Source organism: Pteropus medius, unplaced genomic scaffold (genome assembly GCF_902729225.1).
Source record: "Pteropus medius unplaced genomic scaffold, Ma_sr-lr_union100, whole genome shotgun sequence".
Classification (NCBI taxonomy): Eukaryota; Metazoa; Chordata; class Mammalia; order Chiroptera; family Pteropodidae; genus Pteropus; species Pteropus medius.
The window spans coordinates 22,227,589-22,253,119 of NW_024342467.1; the positions used below are offsets into that span (position 1 = coordinate 22,227,589).

The following is a 25,531-nucleotide window of genomic DNA, read 5'->3' on the forward strand; positions in this document are numbered from 1 at the left end:
TAGACCAATCTTGAATTTCTTTTTACAAAATTTGGTACATAGAATAAAACCACCATTACATGCGTTTCAGTATCAAGGAAATTCTTCTGGCTAGCATTTTTCCAGTCCTCTCTCCAGACTTACACATCCCCCCCCCAGCAAATAATGTATCTCTTTTTGATGCCTATCCCTAACGACGGGGTCAGAGAGTAAAAGGTATCAACATTTGATTCATAGCACCCAACAAGATAAATAATGTAATGGTTTTCCAGTTCTTTTTCTATGTTTTACTTTTTAAATAATCATATTCCAGTTCATGTAATAAATGAATATTGATGCTACACCAAGATAAATAACACCTTATTTCAGAGACGGCCAGGGTTATCCAGGTTGTTTTTGCTCAAAAAGTCCAGATTTAACAGCCTGTAGATTTTTCTGTCTATGAACTGTACTTCTTTGTAGGAATCTGTCAGCTTTACTCCTCAGCTGTCTCTACCCAAAGGCATATCTATTCTGGATTAAATGACAGTCTTCTTTTCTTCTGCTTTTCTACGGGCACAGAAATAGTTTCTAGAAAGTTAAAAAGTTATTTTTGGGTCCAGTGATGTTAACTTGGATTTTGAATTTTAGAACTTCAATTTAGAATTGTTTAAGTGTACACATCTGCTTATTGCTTAGTATAAAGTTAATAATATTCAAGCTCATAAAATAATATATTATAAAAACCAATATGTAAAAGGAAATTTTCATGGTACCATAACATATTTGCAATAAGAGCCTTTTGCTAGTAATTGGAAGTTCCGGCTCCACTTTACTGTTTAATCACCCACAAAACTGTTTATTGCCTTATATATTCCTCCAACAAGAACATTATCCTTTTAATGTGTCCCTCAGAAAACCAAGCAAAATGGTGTAGTTACAGCACACGCTCTTTTTAACATTAGAACCATATTTTACTCTATCAGGCTCTGATAATGCATTCTAAAATTAGTATATATTTGAATCAAAACGGGTTATTATTTGATACAGAATTACACGGGCATGGGGTTAGGACATAAAAAATAACTGCAACATAAATTATGTGTCTACAATACTAACTTTAAAATAAATATGGTTGATATTCAGTGTAGACTATACAACTCTAACTTTTTCAAAATTCTTAAAATATTTTGTTCATAAATGTGATTATTGTGTACCCGTGTATATTCATTTAGAGAGATACATTTAGTTTTCTTTCTAAAGCTTTTAAATGAATTTAACAATTATAAGCTACTATCTTTTTATTTTAAAGGTAACGTTTTCACAAAAATTAGGAAAACATAAAGCTAGCTTCCTTTAGTACTTTCTGGACAAAAATAAAGTAAAATAGGTTAGTTTAGAATATCGTTTAAAAGACTTTGGAACTTAAGCACTTCAAAGTATGTGTAGTTCTAGACCTGTGGCTTAAATTTATGAACATATATGGATATTGTGTAATGGCTCCAATCTAAATCTGGTCATCTAATTTATTGAGCACTTACTATGTGGTAGTCATTGGGCTAGGCGTGGGAATACAAAGATAAAAAGATGTCTCTTCTCCAAGGGAGCTTAGAGTCCAGTGGAGAGCAAGATAGCTAACTGGCTTGTTACGATGTGCTCTGCAGGGCTCCGGGAGGGTTGGTGCAATGTGCCACCAGAGGCTACGGTAGTGTCGCTGCAAGGCCCAGTGGGAACAGAGGGCAGGGAGGTGGGTTTAGAAGTGAATCAGAAGATTGCTGGGTTGACAAGACTGGAGAAAGCCTTCTCCAGGTGCTAAGGCAGGGAGAGGCACTAGAGATCATGGAAAAGATATGGCTGACTAAGTACAAGTCTCCTGGAAGTGTTATAAATTGAAAAGACATAGAAGGAGATAATACCTTGAAGGATTTCGCTTGGCATCTGAAGGAGGCCAGGTTTGATGCTGGAGGTGAAGAGAAGTCACTGAACGAACTTTACATGAGAGACATGGTCAGAGTGGCATGTGAGAGGACCACATGGGCGGCAGCATCCGAATGACAGATTTAACAGCACCATTAAAGGCAAGAAGACCATCTAGGGACGACCGTCAAAGTGAATCGGGGCAACAGATGTGGAGAGGAGAGAGCACACTCGGATACGACAGATATTTAGCAGATGAAAAACAAGAGGCTGGGAGCCAGTTCGAAGTGGATGCGCAAGAGGGAGAAGTCACCAGTGACTCCTAGGTTTCTGGCACGGTTCCCAGGGGAGGAAGGCGCCGTCTTGGAGACCAAGGAGGAAGAGTAGGCTGGTGGCTGGAGGAAGAGAAGGAAGATGCAGCTGCATCCCTTCTGAGTGGGTCTGACATCCCGGTGAGATGCGCAGGGAATGCTCTGCAGTGGCAGCCGGACTGCAGCACCCCGAGTATGCAGCCCAGGTGAGAAGATGAAGGCGGGAAGCAGTGCTTGTGCCTCGCTGACTGAAAGCGCTGTTTCCATCCCAGGGCTGCGGGTGAGTCTGCTGCACAGTGTGAAGGCCACGCATGGAACTCTGGGAAAAGGCCATTATGGGACGGCCGACCGCAAAGAAGGATAGCTCCGTTCACATCGGGGAAGTCAGCCTTAGAAAACTTAAAAATCGCATCCGTGCATACATTTCTTTTCTAAATGCCAACTGTGAAATTTAAGTTAGAGGTCGTGTTTTTATTACTTTGTCGGTATAAGAAATTATTAAGATAGATGATCTTAAAACTGAGAATTAAAAAAAATTACCCTCCTCAATGGGAGATAGTGGCCTGCAGTTAGCTTTGAGTTATAGCTAATGAAGAGAGGGCTGCGGACAGGGAAACAGCTAATTCAAAAAGAGCTCGATGATACCTGCCTGTAGCCTCTGTTCTTCCCTTATGCAGGAGAGCGGTTCATTCATTTACACTGCGTTTATTTACACATATTTACTGCATTTACTAGGTGCCGGGGAGTGTCTGAGGCATCACAGGCAATATGCGACAAGAGACACTCAGATTTTTGCCCCAGGGAGCAGAAATTTGAGTTGGGTGGAGGGATAATAAACTAAATAAGTTAAATTATGTAGCACGTGAGATTGAGACAGGTGTAATGGAGGATAATGAAGCAGGGACGGGGCGTAGGGAATTGAGCGTGGAGGGCGAGGGTGGGGGTCACGCCGGCTTTGTGGGCGTGCGGCCTACGCAGTGACAGAGAACCCGCGTTGAATCGTCCATGCTGGCTGCAGTGCTTCACGGCCGCCGTCTTGAATTTCATGTGTGGACAAGTGGATCCTCAGTGATGGAACTGGCCCCGGCTGTAATTCTCCATGCAGCGGATGAGCTCACCAGATACACTCCCCACCATTGTATTCCCTGAACTCTTCTGTCCCAGGAGGTGACCACGTAGACTGTGAGGGACCTCTTTGCCCCTGGCTTCAGATCTGGTGCAAATGACAGGGAGCCCAGTCAGGAGTTGGAAAGATGGCTGCTTCTCTCGAGGGTCCACGCCCACCCCCTTCTCTTGATCTCAGTCCTATAGGTGCTTCTATTCCTTGTCCATCTAAGGCCCTTCCAAGGCTCGGCTTTACCAGGCCTGGCACACACACGTCCCTCCTGATGTCACCACTCCCTGCCCGTTCCTTTGTTAAACTTTTCTAAAATTTTCCTCATCTGAGTGTGGAATCTGCGTCACGCTGGTACTTTGACTGAAAGAACCTCGCTAATACTGACACTTGAGCAGGTGTCAGGAGGCGAGGGGAAGCCATGCAGCCCCCTGGAGGAAGAAAATTCCAGGCGCTGGACATAGCCAGGGTCTTCGGTAGGGGCTTGAGTCACACAGAGTCCACGAACCACCGTCCCTGGGACCGACCCGGCCTGCTGCCTGTTACCGTGAGTGAGGTCTAACTGGGACACGGCCACACCTGTTCACGTGCGTATCGTCTATGGCTATTTTTGTGCTCCGATGTCAGTTCAGTTCAGTAGTTGTGACAGAAACCACATGCCCACAAAGTCGAAATCATGTACTGTCCTTTCCTTTACGGAAAAAGTATGCCAACCCTGAATTAGGGGGCTGCGGAGGGGGACGGGGTGGAGCTGGCGAGGAGTGCTCAGTCCGGATGCACTGTGATGTGGAGCCAAGATGACTTGCCGATGGATCGATGGATTGATGGATCGGTGGATCGGTGGATCGGAGGATTGGTGGATCGGAGGGAGGACGTGAGAGAGACACTGGGTCACTGTCTCCCTACACGAGCAGCCGGAAGTGTAAAGCTGCCATGACTGACGGGGGAAGCTGGTGGCGGGGAGATGGAGACACGGGGCTGGGAGTGGGGGGCGCAGCTCGTGAGTTCAGTTTCAGATGTTATGGGCTTTAAATGTGGATCAAACATCCAAATAGTTATTAGATAGGAGGAAACTGTTACCATGAAGTCAGAAGAATGTGTTTCAGGAAAGTGTGTGTGTGGGTGGGGGGCTGCTGTGTCAGTGGAGCTGAAAGTCATTAAGTGGAGGGTGAAAAATGGACCACTGGGGCCAGCGACCTGGGCCACTGACGACCTTCGGGAGAAAGCCTGACGGCGGTGGGCATGCGAGAGGACAGGGCAGGGGAAATACACGCCCTGAGTGCGGATGACTCTTTGAAAGAGCGTGGCGACAAAGAAACAGGAGGTGGTTGGAGGGAGAGGCTGAGGAGAGTTTTTTGGTGGTGGTTTTTTGTTCGTTTGTTTGAATGATAGAATAAAAATAGCGTGTTAGCCATTAGCTGTTAGGAAACATCACATGGACAGGGAAATATTGGTGATGCAAGGGAGGGTAAGACTTGCTGCAGTGACGTCCTCGTGGGTGAAAGGCGATGATGGGCTCTAAGAAGTGAGTAGCAGCCTCAGCCACCGGCGGGAGAGTTCTCGGGGCATGTGACACTGAGCTATTTAATAAATAATGAATCGATCCTATTGACTTTCAGTCTCCCGACGATAAAATCTCCTAATACTTTGTGAACAGTTAGGCCATTAGGATATGATCGAGATCTTGAAGTTCAACCCACTGTCTGTCACAGATGAGCGTCCAGACCCCTAAACAAGACAATCGACCTTCCTATGACTGTGTTTGCCTTTGACTATGAGATACGGCATCTGCTGGTGATTGTAGTGCCTGGCGAATTAGTAAGTCACGGGAGGGAGCCTTCCTAGGCACCGAATCTTTCTGACGCGTGCTGCTATGGAGCTCCAAACAAAAAATAACAAAATGAAAGATATTTGTAGGCTTCTATGTCTACCCAGCAATAGCCCCGTGGAGGTCTTTTCACGGTGCATTGTTCCTATTTTGTAGATCTTCTTAAATTTCCTCCAAATGAAAGACATTTACTCGCTGTGTCTTATCTATGATTAAGTTCTATTTCTGAGAAGACATATCTTTTACATAAACAACATACATTTAATCTTCCAGCTGCCATTATTTCTACAAGAATCTTGCATGTTAACCTTGACTACAGATTCTAAATATGCTATGTTCATCCTTGGAGACACAGCTCAAATATCACTACCACTGGGAGGCATTCCTGGGTCTCCCTGGGGAGAATGTCCCTCCGTGTCCCTGTCATACTCTGTTCATACCTGTGCTATGACACTGATCAGCCTGCCTCTTCTGCCAGACAAGAAACACCTCATGTTATTCTCCCAAGTTCTTGGTGAGTTGCACAAAATAGATATGAGATTACTGAGATTTGCTGAATGAAGGAATTTAAATATGTAAATTCTGGAATGGAGGCGGATCGAATACATGGGCAAGAGATATAAGGAAAGGCATCGAGTGAATGGGCAATAAGATAGAAGGCTGTCACGTGCTCACGAGGAAGGGAAGCTCACAGTGTACATACTTATCAATTCCGAGTATTTTATAAAAAGATCTAATTTCCAAGAATTGCTTTTGTAAACAGAGTCAGGGAACATTTTCTTGACTGGGCTTTTAATATCAAAAACAGATTTCTGAGCTGTTCTGCTTCCTAGCTTGGTGACACGTATGTTAGACTTAGGGGTTTACGTGTTTTCTTCAGAAAGAACACAAATGCCCTTGTCTTCCTCTTGTTTTAGGGAAATATCGACTGCAATGAACTATGGAAGCCACAGTGTTAATACTTTTAAGTAGGAGAGCATATACATGGATCGAGTTCGCATTATTTCGGTTTAAATTTCCTGGCAGAAGTAAAGTTGCTTATCACCATTATATTCACTCTTCCTCAGCCCAGTTACGCTCTTTCCCCTGCTGTGAGGTCTCTGTCTTGGAATTCTTTATTAAGCTTTTTAATAGACAATCTGCTTCAGTATTTTCTGAGAATGCGACAAAAAAAAATAGCTTCTTTTTCCACCACAATGGCAGTTAAGCCTCCCATTTAATATGAAATCAAGTGAAGACATCTGTGCTTTGTCATCAAAAAAGAAAACAGTTTTATTTTTCTAATTATTATCTACTTTATATCAGCCTTGGGTTAAGAATTCACTTGCCTTTGTGCTACCTTGAAAATTCAGTCTGAATTCCCCACGTCCAGGCCCGAGAATCATTCCCTTTCTGTTAGGATTTAACTACATCTGCCTCGGAGAAGTTATTTACATCCAATATTGGACCACCCTTTATTTTAAGTGCAAACTGGAAATATTTTTTTTTTCTAATAAAGTGGGATACAGATTATCCCATTTGTCTTCAGGAAACCACAATAATTCAGCGGTAGCTGAGATGTTTCAGAGCTGTGACGGGCTCTGGAGCCGATGTCTTCCGGGGTCAGTGGCTCATGTATGTAAACACATTAACGTCCAGGAATGAAAAGCTCACGCCAGCCACCAAGGAGCGGTGCGCACGTCTGCTTTACACGCAGAAGGTCCTGGGTTCACACCCCAGTAGAGCCACAGTCCATGGTCTACGGCCATGCCACCCTGAACAAGCCCGATGTCTGATCTCGGAAGCTAAGCAGGGTCAGGCCTGGTTAGTGCTTGGATGGGAGACCACCTAGGAAGACCAGGTGCTGTAGGCATAAATTATAAAAAAACAAAAAACAAACAAAAAAATAGTTTTATTGTCCCCAACTCCCAGGGGGCAACTGCCAGGAAGTATGAAGTGCCTAGAAGACACCAGCCCACCGTGAAAGGGAGGGAAAAAATCGCTGGTTTTGTTTTCCTCCAAAAACACCACAAAATTGGATTTTTGTGTGTTTTATTTATGTCTTTTTTTCCTACGGTATGTTTATCTGAAAATCTCTTGTAACACTTCAAAGCCCGGAAAATCTCAAAAGGTTTGTGGACTGCGGTAGCAGGTCTGACCAAACTTACTACATTCCTTACTACAGATATAGGATACCCCCCCAAATCCCGCGGATGATACCTGCATCAGCACCATGCGGGCATCATGCAGACCCCACAGGAAATGAGGGCCCAACAAGCCACAGAGCCACACGTAAGTCACACTAGATTTCTAAGTTCCATAAACGAGCCTTCTGGGGCGGAAAAAAACAGAGAGAACGAATATTGCAAGGCAAAAAACGGCGAGGAAACGCGGTGGATTCCGAGTACTTGCTGCCAGATACAGGACCCGCTGGCCAGTCAGGGAGAAGGGCAGCTGTGGGTGGCGTCACAGTCGCTCTCTCTCTCTGGACGGCGAAGACTCCAAAGCAGCCCAGCATCCAGCCACCCGAATTGTAAACTTCTGGTCTCTGGAGCCGTCTCTCACACGATGGTGTCCAGGTGGGTCTAAGTACTTTGTCAGTCTGTGGAACACTAACACTCCACAGAGAAACGATGGACTGCTTAACACAAATCACCACATCTGGAGAATGGACGTGAAGGAAAAAAAGGTATAGCCGTTCCTCTTTGGCCACCTCAAAGGATCGGCGACGTTATTTCCACGACGGAACACTCTTCTCTTCAAGAATGTAGAGGAACATTCTTCCTCTACATCGAGATCTATTACTGGTGTAGAATTAGACCCTTCCACACTGGTTGTACATCAAGAAAAAACACACCGGAGTCCTTTCTAATAAGCTCCAAAATGCGACAGTCTACAGGAATTCTACAATGCCGGGAAAATTCAAGTAGATGTGTTTCCATCAAGAACCTCTCAAGAGACTTTAAATTTGTACAAAAATAAGCATTCGTATTTATCAGATGCTTACTCTAGGTGGGGAACTTACTATACATAAAGGGGAACCTAATTTACCTGTACTGTCTAATGTACATCACGAATACCTTAGGAGGTGAGTATGCTAATGAATCCGATTTCACAGATGAGGAACCTAAGGCTTAAAGAGCCTAAAGAGACACTTAGTTGTGGATTGGAAGCCTTGGCTCTTGGCCTTTAACTCCATGCTGACTATAAGTCATAACCTGTTCATCTCTGTGACACCTAGTGTCACAATGACAATGGTTAGGTTTCTGTAACATATCTCCAGTGTTCTGTTTGTGCCAAAGCTAAATACTGCCAACAAGCCTCCTGGCCACCATGGGCCCACACCCCAGCACGCCCTTGACCTTCTATCTAGGCTAAGCTCCTGTTCACGGAAAATGCTTTCAATTCTTTCTCCAATGAAGTCACTGTCCTTTACCTTCCAAAGAATCATGGAACTCTTTAAGGTGTTTAAAAATATTTAACTGTAACTCATTTCACTTGCTTTCTACTGTATTTCTAAATTATATTTCTCCTAAGAGTTGTAAAAAAAAAAAATAACTTTATGGAATTTTTATCAGGAAAAGAGACTTTTGGTAAACATACCACATACTGCTTCGAAGTATGATAAAATATACAAAATACTTGAGCTGTAGTACAAGTAAACTATAAATTGCTGTAATTATGGGTCCACAAAAACTTTAGCTCCTGATCACTGAATCCATATACGAAATAAAGGTTACAGCCCTCATGGAGGGATTGTTCCTGGTTGCAAAGGGGCAGGTTCTGTGTGGGATAGAGACCTTCATCTGAACTGCTCATCGCATTACCTCAACTTCAACTCCCTTCCAGACCTGCCTTGGTGTCAAAATTACCTTCATTCACCAAGTCACCTTTGCTTCAAAATCTTATATTAATCCTTCCCTTTTCTGCATCCTTCTTGACCTCCACACAAGCGTCAAATCTTATTATTATTTTTTTTCTTTAAATAGCTTTGTCCGGGTAGGGCGCAGGTCAGAGGCAGGTTGGTAGAAATGGACTGGTAAAGTCTTCTAGAAGTCTCTAAGGAAATCTTATCTGCTGAATTGAGTTAATGTCCACTTGTATTTTGGACATATGCCCAGAAGCTAGTGGACAGCAGGGTATTTTGAAAGCAATACAATTCTCAAAAACTGAAAGCAAAAAAAATAAAATAAATAAAAAGAAACGTTTGTAGAGCAAGGACACCCATAAAAATGTATTGTACTCCGCCTTATATTTAATTTAGAAAACATTCCTCCCATTTCTGTTGTTAATCAGGATTTTTTTTAAAGTTTAATTTTAATCATTCTTTTTTGCCTGTAACACTGCATGCGATGGAACCATCCCCTGAGCTAGGGAAACGCTCCATGGTGACAGATTCTCAAACATCAGCACAGGATGAAGCTGTGTGTGATCACAGTTCAGAAAAGTGGGAGAAGGAAATGAGAAAACGGGGTCTTTCCTTCCTTGGGATAACATCCTGAGAAAGAAATCCACCATCTCGTGAGGTAACTGGACGGGGGTGGGAGAGGGAAATGGAGTCAAGTGACAGACCGAGTTTAAAATGTGAAGAAGCTGGTTATGGGGTTTCAAGGTTTGAAACAAATCCTTAATTTTAGCTCCCTAAATAGATGAGAGATGCATTTCTTATTCAACGGAGCAGAAGAGAACGCTCTACCATGCCGGCTGCATTTCCCACCACATACTGAAATAGACGCATTCATTCACTCACTCAAAATTCATTGGGTGCCTACTATTTGCAAGCAAAGCCCTGTACTAGGCACTGTGCTAGTAGGATTCATATAACGAATCTTTGTGAGCCTTCCAGATAATGGAATATTATCCGATGCTAAAATGAAATGAGCTGTCAAGCCATGAAAAGACCCGGAGGAACGTTAAATGCACGTTACTAAGTGAGAAAAGCCAACCTGAAAAGGCTACATACTGTGCGATTCCAACTATACGACATTCTGGAAAAGGTGACACTGTGGAGACCGTGAAAAGAGCAGTGGTCGCCGGGCGGGGGCAGCGGTGAACGAGCAGAGCACGGAAGATTTCCGTGCGCAGTGGAAACGACTCTGTCTGATTTGATAACGATGGATACATGTCATCATACATTTCTCCAAACCTGGAAAACGTACGGTATCAAGAGTGAACCCTAAGTTAAATTACGGAGTTTTGCTGATTACCGTGTATCAATGTAGGCTCATCCTTGTTTTGTTTTGTTTTGTTTTTGTTTTAAAAAAAGAAACACACACGCCATTCAGATTAATGACATCGATCCTGACGCATGGGGGAACGGGGTGCATGGGACCACTCTGTGCCTCTCTCTCAATTCTGTCATGCACTCAAAACTGCTCTAGAAAAGTCGACTAAGAGGAAAAAACTAACACATTTTTAAAATAAGTATTATTTTTTAAAGAAGTATTATAACACATTTTTTAAAATAAGTATTATAAACTGGATTAAATCCCAAATAGCTGGCTCTTCTATGAGCTGAACACCAAAGTTCCCCCTGAACACTCCCTATTGGAAAGGATTTTCTTCACTTTCAGAGTAATTATTACATAACATCTACAGGCAACTTAGCTAGTCTTTGTAAAAACTTCATCATTCGGAGTAACTGGGTTGAAAGCGGGGTAGTAATGAATTAGGGGAGTCTTTCAAACAAGGGTCATTTTAAACTCTCATCATTGTTACTGGACAGAGGTCCTGCTTTAAAAGACTCAGAGTATTTTGTCCTTCAGGATGAGTCTTTAGGTACAGGGGTGTTTAACATCATTTGCTCTTCCAGTCTTGTTTGCACTATTAATTTGGTTAATGGGTTAGTAATCCTTTCTTTACTGATAGCAGGAAAGTAAATTGCAGCCCAGCACTTTTCAAAATTATTGCATCCTCTGAACAAATGGGGTGCAGATTAATGAGGTTTTACACAACGCTCGGAATTCACAAGAGCCTTAAATGAAGCAAGGCATCTCGTTTCCGTTTAATAAAAATAGCAATTAGGAAATGTGGACCCTACCTGAACACAAGGCGACAGAACTGGGTAAGTACCTGCCAGCGGCGAAGTCACCTTCAAAGTACATCCCTGGCAAAATGAGAGGTCTCTGCCCACCCACTGACAGTGCCAACCATACGACCATTTAAAGAGGAAGAAGAAGTCATGGAAACCCACTTCTTAGTGGCAGTGAGGCTCACGATATCACACAAGTTCCTACGACCTTACTGCGTTTTAACAATAACTGAGGAGGGATTCCGATTTTCAGGTCGTTAGTTCATTTAATCATATAATAGCATGAGAGCCTCCCCGCCCCTATTTATGTCACCCCAAAGAAAATGAGTAGAAACAACACAGTTACACAAAATATTTTCTACAACACCCGCAGATCATGTTCAAGCTTTTAATAACAGTGCTATTGAGCCTTTTCTGTATAAGGCACAATTAATTTCATTTCAACAAAACTTGTAAAAAAATCTGTGAACTTACCCAATCAACATCCATTTTGAAACGATCGCTCATAAACTAGCATTCATTACAATAACAAAAAATTCAAATGTAGGAAAAACGATTTATGTCAAAGAGAGAGTTATGACCCCAAAGAGGGAGAAAAAATATCTAGCTTCTCTTCTATGTTACTAAATTACTTGAGAAAATGTTAGTATTTAAATGTAGCATCACTTCCCTTGGACGCAATACTCACAAATCCATCAAGCTCAAAATAAATGATACTATTGTTTTACTTCTGATCTTCTAGTCGAGCAAGATGTGATTAAATACATTAAAAACTACTTATTATCTTTGTGGTTTCTTGTAATGATTCAAGGTGACAAAGGGAAGAGCAACTACAACCTGTGCCACTCCAATTAACAGGCTCAATCCCAAATCCCAAACCTTGATGTTTTCACCTGTAAAAATGAAGAGACACTGCTGACCTAGACATTTTACTGGCATATTCTTAGTCAGCAGTCTTCAAAGAAAAGCTTAAAGTGTGTAATATAATGCAGAGTCAAGGTGTGAGATAATATATATATTTGAAAGATACATAACTGCTATGCAAAACTAGGTAGAATAAGAACGGTTTTCTTTTTCTTTCAAAAAATAATATATGCCTATAATAAATCAAATCGCTAAGGTTAATGGTGAATAAAAGTTTCTAAACATAGACATTATCATATGAAATTAAATAGCTATAGAGCAAAGTGATATATTTATACCACGTCAGAGAAGGCAAGATTATTAATGAAATTCCAAATTTGCAAAAATTGTTATCATAACTCTCCACGTAGACCAATTAAAAATAATGTGAGAGAGGGCAAAATAGAGAGAAGAGAATGCCCAATATTTTTGAAATGATTTTCCCCAATATGACATTATCATGTGTATTTAAGATTATAAATTCAGTACTCAGTATTTTGCCTATAATTAAGGTATAATGGCACTAAATGGCAGTGATGGTTAGGTCATAATTACAGGATAAGAAATCCATTCATCCAAGAAATCTTTAAAGTACCTACTAAACACATTATTTACTTAAAGCTTACTTATATGATAACTAAGCTTTATTAAGACAACAAATTACATAGTCTTAAAGAACATTTTTAAAAGAAATCCAAATATTCAGATCCACTTTCATCATTATTGATTTAATCCAATCCCTAATTATTCTTATACATTAATCAGAATATATTCAAGAACTACTTTGAAGCCTTTTTTTTTTTAAGATTTTGACTCTTTCTATGGTTGGTTTTCAAATCTGGAAACAGTTCTAATGATTTTGTTAAATACTAGACTTTGTTGTAACTGTACTGGCTATTAAATTATGTAGAAATAGAATAAATGAAACATTTCCAAATCATGTAGAGAGCATTTAAATGAATTAATTGGTAAAAAACAAGCTGAGATAGGCTACTTCCAACTATTTTCTGGCTCTTAATAAAACCATAGCTGACTCCAATGCTAAAGAACGTTAACTTGGCAAATTTTAGTGAAACAATATAAACGTATATGACCTAGAAAAATAAGGCTAAGAAGAATAACTTTATCATTTCTCATTTGGGGATAGGAGAATTTCATGGGGGGGAAGGGGATAATGGAGTCACATTATTTTTTTAATACCTTTTGAACTACGTTTCCTTTATGAAAAGTGAGAATTTACATTTGTTCAAACTTTTTAATTTTTTCATAAGAAAATGCTTAACATCTTGCTTTCTAGTCTCCTATAAAGAAGATGGAATCATTAACTAATTAGAAATTCTGATGAACTAGGAGACGCTGTAATCAGAAGCTTCAGCAGTAAGTACTCAGGGGGTAGGACCTGGTGTTTTGAGTTCCTGGTGCTTTTGAAGAAACTTCTGGCAGTTTCCAGGCTTACCTGGGCCATGGGATCCTGTCTGTGTGAGGGGTGGAAACAAGGTAGGTCTTGCTTGTTTGATATTTAAAATAACTTGATTAATGATCACCCGGAACCATTAACTTTAGAGTCATTATAATGCTATCAGTGTTTCCTGTTTTTTTTTTTTGTGCTATTTATTTTGCAAGATGCAAAACTGACCTTTTAATCTGTCATATAATTTATTTATCCTATTAAGCCTTATTGATGTTATTTATGAGTCAGGAAGACTTGCCTAAATATAACCTTACTTACTACAGAAACAGTGGATCCAATACTCAAGCAAACGGAATCAGGAGGAGACTTCACACAAGGGAGAAACTGTTCTCAAATATAAACGCAAAACATATTTTACTTTCCGTGTGGGTTTATATATTTTTTTCTTTTAACCTGAGTTTGAATTTATGTGTGTACCCCAGGATTTCAGCTTTAACCCTCTCCTTGTCTCGTTGTTTTATCCACGTTCGCGGCTTCCTTTACCATCTATGATGACTCTCAAATCCAGATCTCCTTTGCACATTTCTCTCTCTACCCAGTTGTACCAGAAAAATAGCCGGATATTACCTTGGCTCCTCCTCCTCCCTCCTGTGCGGATCTAATCAAGTACAATGCATTTTGTCTCTACCTCACTCGATTTCCACTGTTATTCCCTTGCTTCAGATCAGCATTTGGGGTGGAGAAAAAGCCCAGAACAATCTCAACAGTCTCCTCACTAGTCTTTCTTCTTCTGTTAAGCCCCGGTTTGAGTTATGCTCCAGCCAGAATGATTTTTCCAAAGTGCATACTTCTGATAAGATCCTTGATATGGTTAAGAGACAGAAAGAGCAACAGAAATACCAAGAGGTATTTGCCAGAGCAAAGAATGCGAGGCCAGAGCATTAACTAGGGGCTAGATGCACAGTGCTTTGCAATCTATGATGCAATTTCGACTCCATTGTGCTTATAGCGGGAAGCCACTGGAGTGGAGTACAGAGAAGAATGACCTGATTTATAACATTAACATCTCCCCCATCCAAAATCTCTAGGACATCGATGAAATAAATTGAAGACACAAATAAAGGGAAAGATACCCTGTGTTAATGGATCATAAGAGTTAATACTGTTAAAATGTCCATATTAATCAATGCCATCTACAGATTCATTGCAATCTCTATCAAAATTCCAATGCCGTTTTTTACAGAAATGGAACAAACAATCCTTAAATTCTTGTGTAACCACAAAAGAGACCGTATTGTCAAAGCAATCTTGAGAAAGAAGAACAGAGCTGGAGGTATCACACTTCCTGATTTCAAACTACATTACAAAACTATAGTAATCAAAATGGTATGGTACTGGCATGAAAACGGACAGACATAGAGACCAATGGAACAGAATCAAGAGCCTATAAATAAACCCACGCATACATGGTAAACTAATATTTGACAAGGGAGCCGGGAATACTCAGTGGAGAAAAGACAGTCTTTTCAATAAATGGTGCTGGAAATATTGTATATTTCCACGTAGAAGAATGAAACCAGACCCGCTATCTTATGCCACTGACAAAAATTAACTCAAGATTAATTAAAAACTTAAACATAAGACCTGAAACCATTAAAGGAAAAGAGGGAAAAATCTCCTTGACAGCGGTATTGGTGAGAATTTGTTGGAAATGACACCTAAAGCATAAGCAATAAAAACAAAAATAAACACGTGTTACTACGTCAAACTAAAAACCTTCTGCACAGCAAACAAACAAACAAAATGAAAAAGCTATCTATGGAATAGGAGAAAACATTTGCAAACCACGTCTCAGAAAAGGGGCTAATATTCGAAACATATAAGGAACTCATGCAACTCAACAGCACAAAAGCAATCTGATTTAAAAATGAGCAGAGGAATTGAATTGACATTTTTTTCAAAGAACACACACACAAATGGCCAACAGATACATGAAAAGGTACTCAACATCGTTAATCAGCAGGGAAATGCAAATCAAACCACAATGAGATCGCAGCTCCTATCTGTTAGAATGGCTATTTATTATCGAGAAATACAAGAAAAGAAAACAAAACACACAAACAAGAGATAAGTGTTGATGAGGGTATAGAGAAAAGGTAACTCTGGGACACCGCTGGTGAAACGTAAGTTAGCAAAAACAATATGGAGATTCTTTGAAAAATTAAAAATACAACTGCGTTATGATCTGTGATTACGTTATCATTACGTTATAATTCTACCTCTGGGTATACATCTGAAGGAGAGGAAATCACTATACCAAAGAGATATCTGCCCCCACCTCCCACTGTGCTTACTGTGATATTATGCACAATAGCCAAGACAACTTAAGCATCCACCGAGGGATGAATGGAGACCCAATGTGGTATATGCATCCAACGGATTATTCAGCCATAATAGAGAAGGAAATCTTGCCATTTGTGACGACGACACGGATGGACCTGGAGGGTGTTATGCCAAGTGAAATAAGCCAGACAGAGAAAGGTACATGCTGTCTGATCTCATTTACATGTGAAATCTAAAAACGCTGGACTAACAGAAACAGCAGCGTGGCGGCTGCCAGGGGCCGAGGGAGGAGGAGATGAGGAGAGATGGTCAGAGGGTAGGAATCTTCAGTTATGAGAAACGTCGGTTCCAGGGATGTGATGCGTGGCATGGTGGCGGCAGCTAACAATACCGCACTGTATACTTGAACGTTTCTGTGAAAGTAGAGCTTTCACTTTATTGCCGGAACGAAAACAAGAAAATGGCAGCTGTGTGACATGATGGACGTGTTAACTAACTTTCTTATGACAAACATTTTGGAGCAGCAGATCACCATGCTATACATTTTGAACCTACATGGTGTTCTGTATTAACTGTATCTCAATAAAGCCGGGGGGGGAAAAAAAGAAACTAAAATAAAAGTTTCCATCGGCTTCTTCACTCCGTCCCCTCTCATGCTACGCTGTAACCATGCTGAGCTCCTGGTGGCCCCACACCGTTCCACACCGTCTCCAGGTGGGCCTGCGTGCCTGCTGTCCCTTCTGCTTAGGATATCTTTATCAACCTCTCTCTCTCTCTCTTTCCCTCGCGCCCTCCCTGTCAGTTTCCACTTACCCTTGGGACCCCTCAATCGACCTCATGGCCGGGAAGAAGGCTTCTCTCCCTCCCAGAGACAGGCACCCCTCCTTTCTGCTTCCAAGCTTTAGCATCACGGCACTTCCTCTACCATGCTGTGATCGCCCAGTTGTTCGTCTCCCTCACTGAATCACCAGCTTCTTGAAAACACGCATCGCCTAGTTGATTATTGTTTATCCGGCACTAGCACAGAGCCCAGATGCAGAGCAGGCATTCACTATTTTCTGAATGAATGAAGGAGGCTGTTTTAGTAATAGTGACTATTGAGTGTTTACAGGGTAGAGGTGACCTTATGGAAGCAAGCACAGAAGTAGGCATGCTTACAATTTTTTTTCCCTAAAGAAAACAAACAGAGCATGCTCCTAAAATCCTTGTGAGTGTCTCGGCAGCTCTTTGTCTGATAGCGCGATTTCATGAGCGCCTTGATCTTCGCTGTATCTTCATATTCTCAGCATACACTTCTAAAGCGCAACTGTATTCGCCCACTCTTCTCTGCTATTTTCCTAAATTATCTTCTTGATTGCCGGTGCTCTTTCCTTGGTATTTGCTTACCTTCCCAGACAAGTATTTGCTCTTTCCTTGTTGCTTATTGCATTTCGCGTCCGGTCTCTTGAGCGCGTCGACTGCCACATTGACTTCTGGGCCATTTCGAATTCATGCAGCATCACAGAGAACACTCAACGTTGCTCCCTACCACCCTCCATTTGCATATAGGCTTGTAATTTCGTATTCGGCTGATTCCTAATTATTCTGGATGGATTAGCCCATTGCTAGATTACCTTGGTCTCCTCCTTCGTTCTCTCACTTTCCTTTCGGCCATAGCGTTTTTGTGTTTTTGTTCGGTACTACGCAGGGGTGAAGAGAGGAAGCGAAATGGAAATTCATCAGGTTTGATCGCTTCGAGCCGCTGTCATCAGAAGAGTTGATGGAAGACAAGGTTGAAAATACCGGCTCAACTGAGAATTATAGACTGTCCGTGGATGTCATTTATCCATGCTATTTCTGGTCACCAATGAACATGGGTAATTGGAAACAAAATGAGCAGAAGTTTGGAAAAAAACAAAAATCAGATGTAAACGAAAAGTAAGAAAAGAGAGAGCTAGAGGTGAGGGAGAAGCTGTAAGACAATATGGCGCAGCCAGAGGCTGAGGGCAGAGTCTGCCCTGGATTTGAAGCCATTTCCACGGTGCCTCCTGATGGGGAAAAAGGGCAAATTTAAGGACAGATAAACATCCAGCCGACTCATTTGACACACTAAGATTAAAAAACCAACACACTGTCGGAATTGATCCGTTTTTTAACGGTCTTCTTTGTTCGAGCAGCTCTGAGCCACTGAAGAGGCCTCATTCTCAATCGGCTCACACAAACAGACCCACCCACGTGCACCCATGACTTAGACGGCATACAGTTACTGCTTTTCTAACCCAAACGGGGCCTAGAGAATCATATCCTTTCTTAAGAAAAATCTGTAAGAAAAAAAAATAATAGTGCTATGAAACCTCAGGCACTTAAGTCAAGCAACAGCTAACTACGTCCCGTGAAGAACTCGGGGGATGGAGATTCTCGTCCTTAATTTCCTTAGAGCTAACGTGGAGCCTTCTGCATTTATGCGGGGTCATTCCCGCCTCCACGCAATCCTCTGCGTGCTGTGTGCTCCTCAATATAATGGCACTCATTAGCGAATGCACAAACATTTCTGTGAATATACTAAAAGGTTTAAGAGAAATTAGCCTTTGTTTATAATTAGAACACATTAGTGAAATCTATTTTATTGCATGGACGTTTCCGAATATATTACAATTAACAATGAAGTACCCTCCCCTCCCGCCTCCCAGTCAAACTTCTTCGTAGAGGTTCAAAGCCTTCTGTAGTCACGCATTGTCCTGTCGATGCGTTTGGTGGAAATAGATGTTTCTGGAGTTATTTTCGTACACGCCATGTGGGAAACGTTCCTTTTGAGCTGCTCTGAATCATCGCGGGAAGGTACTGAAGGTTGTACTAATAATGTTATTTGGGGGATTATCACATTAATTATCACACGGAGGCTAAGCCACCTGGAGAGCTGAGCTCTGACCTTGACATTCACTCAGAAATCTGTGCTCTTCACCAGCCTGCGAGGTGTCCTGCGTGTTGCAGAGAACTCAGTCATGACCTTTGTAGACAAGGGCTCCTGTGGCGTCCAACACTCAAAGGGCTGAGGACATCATCTGGCAGGACACTAGTTATGCCCGTGGTCCTTTGCAGGTGATGACGCTTCAGTCACCGGAGTCCAGAGGGGGCTTCTGGATCACTGAGGTGACAGGAAAGGACACAGAGCCCGCTCGCTGCTCCCGAGTTGCTCTCCCCTGGGACTGGCTGTATCTATCAATTAAGAAGGGTGACAAGGGTGACTGCTGTTGCTGTAGAAGCTCGGAGCTGTCTCAAGGGCACAAGGCCTCCCACGGGGGGTGGGGGATGCAGAGCACAGCCTTCTCTCTTCTCATCCTAAACGCCCTGCTCTGATGTCCGGTCAGGGGACCAGCTCCTACCTGCGGGACCTCTGAAGACAACTTTGCTAAGACAGACGGACACTGATTCTCCGCAGCTCATACTTCCACTGCCTCACGTGACATGGGAGGGGGACAAATTCACCGAGAGCCCCTTCACTGAGTGCGACGCGCGGGGTCGGCGACTTCTCTCGTGAAAGAAAAGACGCTGCTCTGCCACCCAGGGGTGCTGCTGGAGGGGCATTCTCTTTCGCATTCCCAGCTTTGGACAAAGCTCACCAAGGCCAGTTTCCCCTCCACAGTCAGGACCTCTGGAGACAGAACCAAACTGGTCCTGATGTCTCTGCTGGAGCCACCTGCAAACGCTACGCACCGCAGGGCCTCGCGCTCTCACTGGTAGGAGCCTCGGGCACCGTGTCCCAGGGACCCACCGCAGAGGACTCGCTTTCTGGACTGTGTGGACGGAAGCTCCAGTTAGAGCTAGAAGCGCCATCTGCCATTCTCATGTCTGTTTGACTCTGCCCTTCTGAATGTGTGCTACCGTCAACACAATTACAAACAAGGACGTTGAGAAAGCAATTCACCATGTGTGTGCATGCATACACCTGTGTGTATACACACGCGCATACACATTTATACACATATATATATATCTATGTACATATATGTAGATACATATGTGTATGTATACTCCCAAGGCAATGCATACGCTCCAAATAACAAGACCTGAAAAAAGGTTCCTTATATGAGACCATCAGGCAGAAAATGTAGTATTATTAGTTTAGTCAGTATATGCCAGACAACCAAAGATTTTCAGCTGTTCAAACAAATGAAATGTTGAACCTTTCAATATTTCAAGGTCTCTATGCTGATAAAACGTTCACAGCCTGCCTAGGGCTATAACATTGCAACTGCTTTAAGCAGAGAGAACTAAATCTACCTCCTAATTGACTGAGACACACAGAAAATTCAGGTGTTTCAGAGAACAGTAAAAATGATTCATGAGATCACTCTTATCTGAAGACATTCTGAACCAGCATCTCCAGCTAATATTATCGAATGCTTTACTTCCAGGTTCCTATGTATAAGGTGAGAAAAATGAATCATCAAAGTGTCAGGTGCAGAAACAGATTAGGGCAGTCCCCTCTCCCTCACCCCTGATCCATGGGGAAGATGTTCCAAGACCTTCAGTGGATGCCTGAAACCACAGGCAGCACCTAACCCTGCCTATACCATCTTCCCCGTACATTCACACCTAGGATGAAGGTGAATTTATAAATTAGGCACAGTAAGAGATGCACAACATCACTAATAATAAAACAGATCAGTTAGAACAATCTCCTGTCATAAGTCACATGAATGTGGCCTCTCTCTCAAAATGCCGCATAGCGCTCTACGTCCAGGGTGGACGCACGCCGGACGACGGGCGTGATGCGTGTGTCATCACCACACTCGCGAAGGCGCATGACTGAAAATGTATGAGGTGCTCACTTCTGGACTTCTCCCTGTGATGCTTTCTGACCTCGGTTGACTGTGGGTGACTGAGACGGTGGAAATGAGACCATGGATGAGTTTGGAACTCCGACCACGGGCTGGCTGTCTTGCAACACACAGCTGTTAAGAACAGTCTTCCTTAGACTACATTTCCAAAGAGTTACAGACATAAGAACAGCTACCACAACAAAACGGCTAGGCTTGCTCCTACGACACACAGCCTGGGTGTTCTGAGACACATCTAGCTGGTCGGCCGCCCACAAGGGAGAGTTCTGGGTGATCAGGCTAATGCTGATGGCAGCTGAATAACTAAATAACTGAATAACTGAATAACTGAATAACTGAAAGCCTTGAGTAAGAACAAGAGGTTTTGCGTTCGCTACGTCTAACTAGAGTCGCTCTTCCTCTCTTGGAAACAGAATATTCAGTGTTCGCTAAATGTAGAGTAAAAGTAAAGAAGCCAGCAGAGACGAAGGGGGCTCAACTTTCTCCTGCAGAAAAACGACACGACAGCTGCTCCTCAAATGGAAAACTGCCCTGCTCACACGCCACCCTGGTTCCGCTCAACCCAGGGGAGGAAGTCGACTTGTTGTTAAGAAAACAACGCACGCCACGCGCGCCACCTTTTTACACACACACACACACACACACACCCCTCTGTGAAAAAAATAACTTCTGGAGAAAAGAGCTTATAAACCTCGAAACAGATAAAAGAGTCAGAGTTTGGCCAATAACTTGTCTGTGATTTACAAAAAATATTTCATAATAAACAGTGAGTGTGCATATGTAAATCACCTTTCATCTACACCCCGGCTAAGTTCAATGCACACCTAAGTACTCTAGTCAGTAATTTGCCCTCCTAGGTAGTTAGAACCTGAAGGTCATTATCGGGGCCCCACACTCTAGAGGGATGGCTAAGTCACAGTTCAAATATCACCAGTATATCTATGCCACAGGGTGAGTTAATTGGCTTGAGTAATGTTAAAAATGAGTGGTATTTAAGAGAGGAGCCTTCCTGGAAAGATAGTAGAGGTATCTCTGCCCCTGCGTGTGCAGAATGGAAGAACCCAACAGGCCCAACAGCCAAACAGCACTCAAGGTCAAGAGCTGCTCTTAGCTCTGTGCCCATTTAAGGGAGGACACTGTCACCTGAGAACACCAGTGGGCTTCCTCATCCAGCCACCGTAACAACGTTGTCTCTCAGAGGTAAGCTGTCATTAAAGCTAACTGCAGGCAGTTCCTACACAGGCCCAAAACAGACTGGTTTTGTGCCTGTGTGCTAATAAAATTATGGCGGGATTCAGATTATGACTTGTTTCCATTTTAATACGGGGGGGAAAGACCTTTATTTTACCCTCAATTTTTAGAACTTTCCGCTATTTGACAAAAAGCCTGAGAACCATCACTCAGCTCAAGGGCCGTCTTCTTGGCCAAGCTTTCCCGTTTCTCCCTCTATGCTTCCCACTGAAGGCGGCGCTGTATTTATTCTATCATCCTGCAAAGCATTGACTTTTGTTTTGTTTTGTTTTGAATGTATGTCTTCCCCACTGACTGTGTGTTTCTTTACACTTTGAAGGTTAGAGTATGAACGGGCGTAACTTCAGGGCGGTGCCCGTTAGTATTTGCAGCCGTCGGTCTGACAATAGCTCTATTCGAATTGGGTTAAAAAAAAAAAAAAGCAGTGAGGGCTTAGCCCGGAGATCTGTGTGACTGTCTCACACCCTTTTCCACGTGCCCTCTGTTCAGCGGCCCATCCTTCTGGCTTCTTGGATGGGACTCCACACCCTGTGCGACGGTCAGAGGAGTCCATCTCGGGAGGTGCACCTGACCATCACCTGGTCGGGCCGCACTGGGAAGATACGGGCAATAAATGTATAAATGGAACTCTTCTGAGCTCTGATGACCGCATGTGCCATTGTTTCCTGCGGGGGGCAAATGGGTTTGTAGCGATATTCATAAGCAAGAGGCAGTTATTTGAGGGAATTTGGGAGCAATCAAACCTGCCACTCAAACACATTTCCCACGCTACATTTTCCTCCTCGGAGGGAAAAAAAAGATATTTTAGATTTGCTGCTCCAACAAGATCTCATAAATTGAATAGTTTCTTTAGATTATTAATTTCATATGAACATTCTATACCCAAAATAATATTAAGGAATACTGCCGAGAAAGCTGCAGAGATAAAGAATGAACACGGCTTCTAGAATAGGATGTCTTCTGTTATATAAGCTTCAATCTATAAATATGTTTGGCAGAAATGTCATTCTGCATTATTTTTTGCTACAATATGTGTTATTCTCAGGATCTGTTATAGTGGTGGCTTACAGATCCAGTATATTAAAACTTCCATGTTGACAGTCACGAATGAAAGAGTAATCTTAATACCAAATAAAGTGTCAAAAAAGATATAGTTTGGTGGTTATAGATACAGCCTTTTATTTTAAAACTATTATTTTAATTTTAAGTTGCTGAAAAAAAGTCTCTCCTGTTCTAAGACGGGCTTGTTTGTCATTTATTGTTCTGCTCAACCAAAAAAGGAAACCTAACATTTTCTAACTGATGGACAGCAGTGAGTTCCTTTTTACTGAAACACACCCACACTTAAAACTTCTTGGCAGTTTTCAAGACAGTGCTGGAGTAAGAGGAAGAAGATGAGAATATATCAACTTTACTGAGATGAACATCTGGCTTCAGAACTCCCCAATGAAGGCAAAAACGTACGATTGGAAAAATATTTTGTCATATAAAAGTTTTCCAGTGGAGAAACCTAATAGACAGAGTCTGGAAGGTTTTGTGGGTCAAAAAGAAAAATAGATTTGATATTTGGTGGGTGTTTTCACACGTGTGAGTATGTGTGGATCTTAAAGAAAACAGCGTTTTAAAAATTTATATAGCAAATAGACATTGTACAATCCATAATGTTGACTTCGAGAAACGTCTGCTTAGTATCCGTGCTGTATGCTGGAAGCAGCCTCGGGGTTGTAGAGATGACGATGCTCTCTCTGCACGCGCACGTTAATCCCCATTCACTTCTGCTGTAGGTTAGTGGGTGAATGTATTCTTATTGCTTTAGCATTGCTGTTATCAGAGTATTGGATATGACACGAAAACCTAAAACAGAGCGAAGCAAAATTCTTTTCGCTTCTTCCATAATTTAGAAAGCTTTATGACGGTGATTCCCAAATTTTATGTGTGAAATAATTAACTTGGACGAAAGAATCTTATTGAGAGGGTCAGGGCCTGGGGAGGGTGGAGCATCGAAGAAACTACGGTTTGGGGTAAGTGCGAGCTAAGCCCAGGCCGGGACTGGAACACGGGCCCTGTGAAAACCACCAGCGTGTTTGAGACGCGCTGCCCCTTGCCAAGAACGGTCACAGCATCTAACCACCGTTTTCCAACAAAGCTACGAGAAGTGCTGTGCTGAAAAATGCCCGACAACCAGCTCTCGGGGGTGGGCGGAGGCGGATTCGCAGGGTCTTTCCACTTGCACGGTGCAGACACTTCGCGAGGCCATTTGCAAGCTACCAACGGGAACTCGCTGGGCGTGGAGCTGGGAAGAGATGCTCAGCAGGGTACCATGGCGTCTACCTTATACGACAGTGAAATTGAGTCAGATAATTAGAAAGTGAGGTCCTGAGGATTGGTTGCCTCCACTTTTCACTCTAATTAATTGGTAAGTTTACATTATTTTACTGTTAATGATGCCCGGGTTATAACGACCACTCACACAATTCCTGAAAATGTTAATTACTGGCTTCCATGAGCCAGGCACCGGCTGGCCGCGGCACACACTAGCTCGGAGAGTCATTTTATTTTGTATCAGTTTGATATACAAGTCAGACGCGAAGGGACAGGTTTGACTAGTTAGCCTTAGAGTTGTTGCTATATGCAAAACGCAAACAAACAAACAAAACATTGAAGTTACTTTTACGTGCAATGAACGGAATGACTTATCTTTTTACTCAAACGTCTTCCACGCCTGACGGAGACAGTAAGTTACCACCAATACGCTACGGTGGGGACAAAGCCCACTCGGGACGGTCCTCAACTGAACGTCCACGCCCAGCTCTCCCTCCGCCACCACCACCAAGCCCGCGCCACCTGGAAAGGAAAGGGGCGTGGCGGGCGGAGCGCGGTGCTTCTGGCTCTTGGTTCTGGCTCTTGGGTATTTTGGGCCATGTGCTCATGCATGTAGCTACTTACCGAACTCTGAACAGCATGTGTCGCAAAATGATCTCTAATTCACACCCAGTGGCTTTTCTGGGAACAGCCTGATGGCTCATCTATCACTTCCCAGCTGCTCCACTCGTGCGGCAGGAGAAACCGTTTCACAGGTGTATTGTCACCTCTCACAGCTGTAGGACGCCGTGGAATATTCCACCGGAGATTAGATAAACATCACACAAGTGACCTAAAAGAGCTGATGGTTCTTTCTTTTCCTGGCAGGGTCCTATTCAGGAACTGTCGGAAAGAGCTGTTAGCAGTGATTACTAACTCTTCTTACTACGCACACAGGAGGAGAGGAACTTTCCACCAAGAAAGTTAGTGGCAGAGCCGGATTTTGAGGTTGGTTGGTTGGTTTTTAACTGCAGGTTGGCTATAAAGAAAATACACGAAATGACATTTCCTACAAGCTTTTGAGCATGACTATTATCGAGAACACATCTGCTAATGCTAATTAAAGTCAGATCATATTTTTCGAGTTTTTGCACCGTCTCTAAAGTCGTCTTTGACACACGAGTTATTTATCTGGGTGGCCTACGTAAGACTCCCCCGAGGGAGCGCTAAGATCTCCTCGTTCACTTTTCTACTTCGTTATAGTTCGAGTGTCTTCCACTGGAGCTCAGAAACAAGGCTGATCCAAATTGGTATTCATGAAATGAAGTGCCCTGTTCAATTCCTGTAATTGAATTAGAAGCTGA

At 42.7% G+C, this 25,531-nt stretch overlaps 1 protein-coding gene and 1 pseudogene across 4 annotated transcripts in view; one reads left to right on the plus strand and one right to left on the minus strand.

Annotated features, from left to right (window-relative positions):
- The window catches only part of IMMP2L (inner mitochondrial membrane peptidase subunit 2), a 694,672-nt gene that overhangs the window by 53,415 nt on the left and 615,726 nt on the right, over positions 1–25,531 (minus strand). The window lies entirely within an intron of this gene.
- LOC120602576 (uncharacterized) lies at positions 6,865–6,980 on the plus strand (annotated as a pseudogene).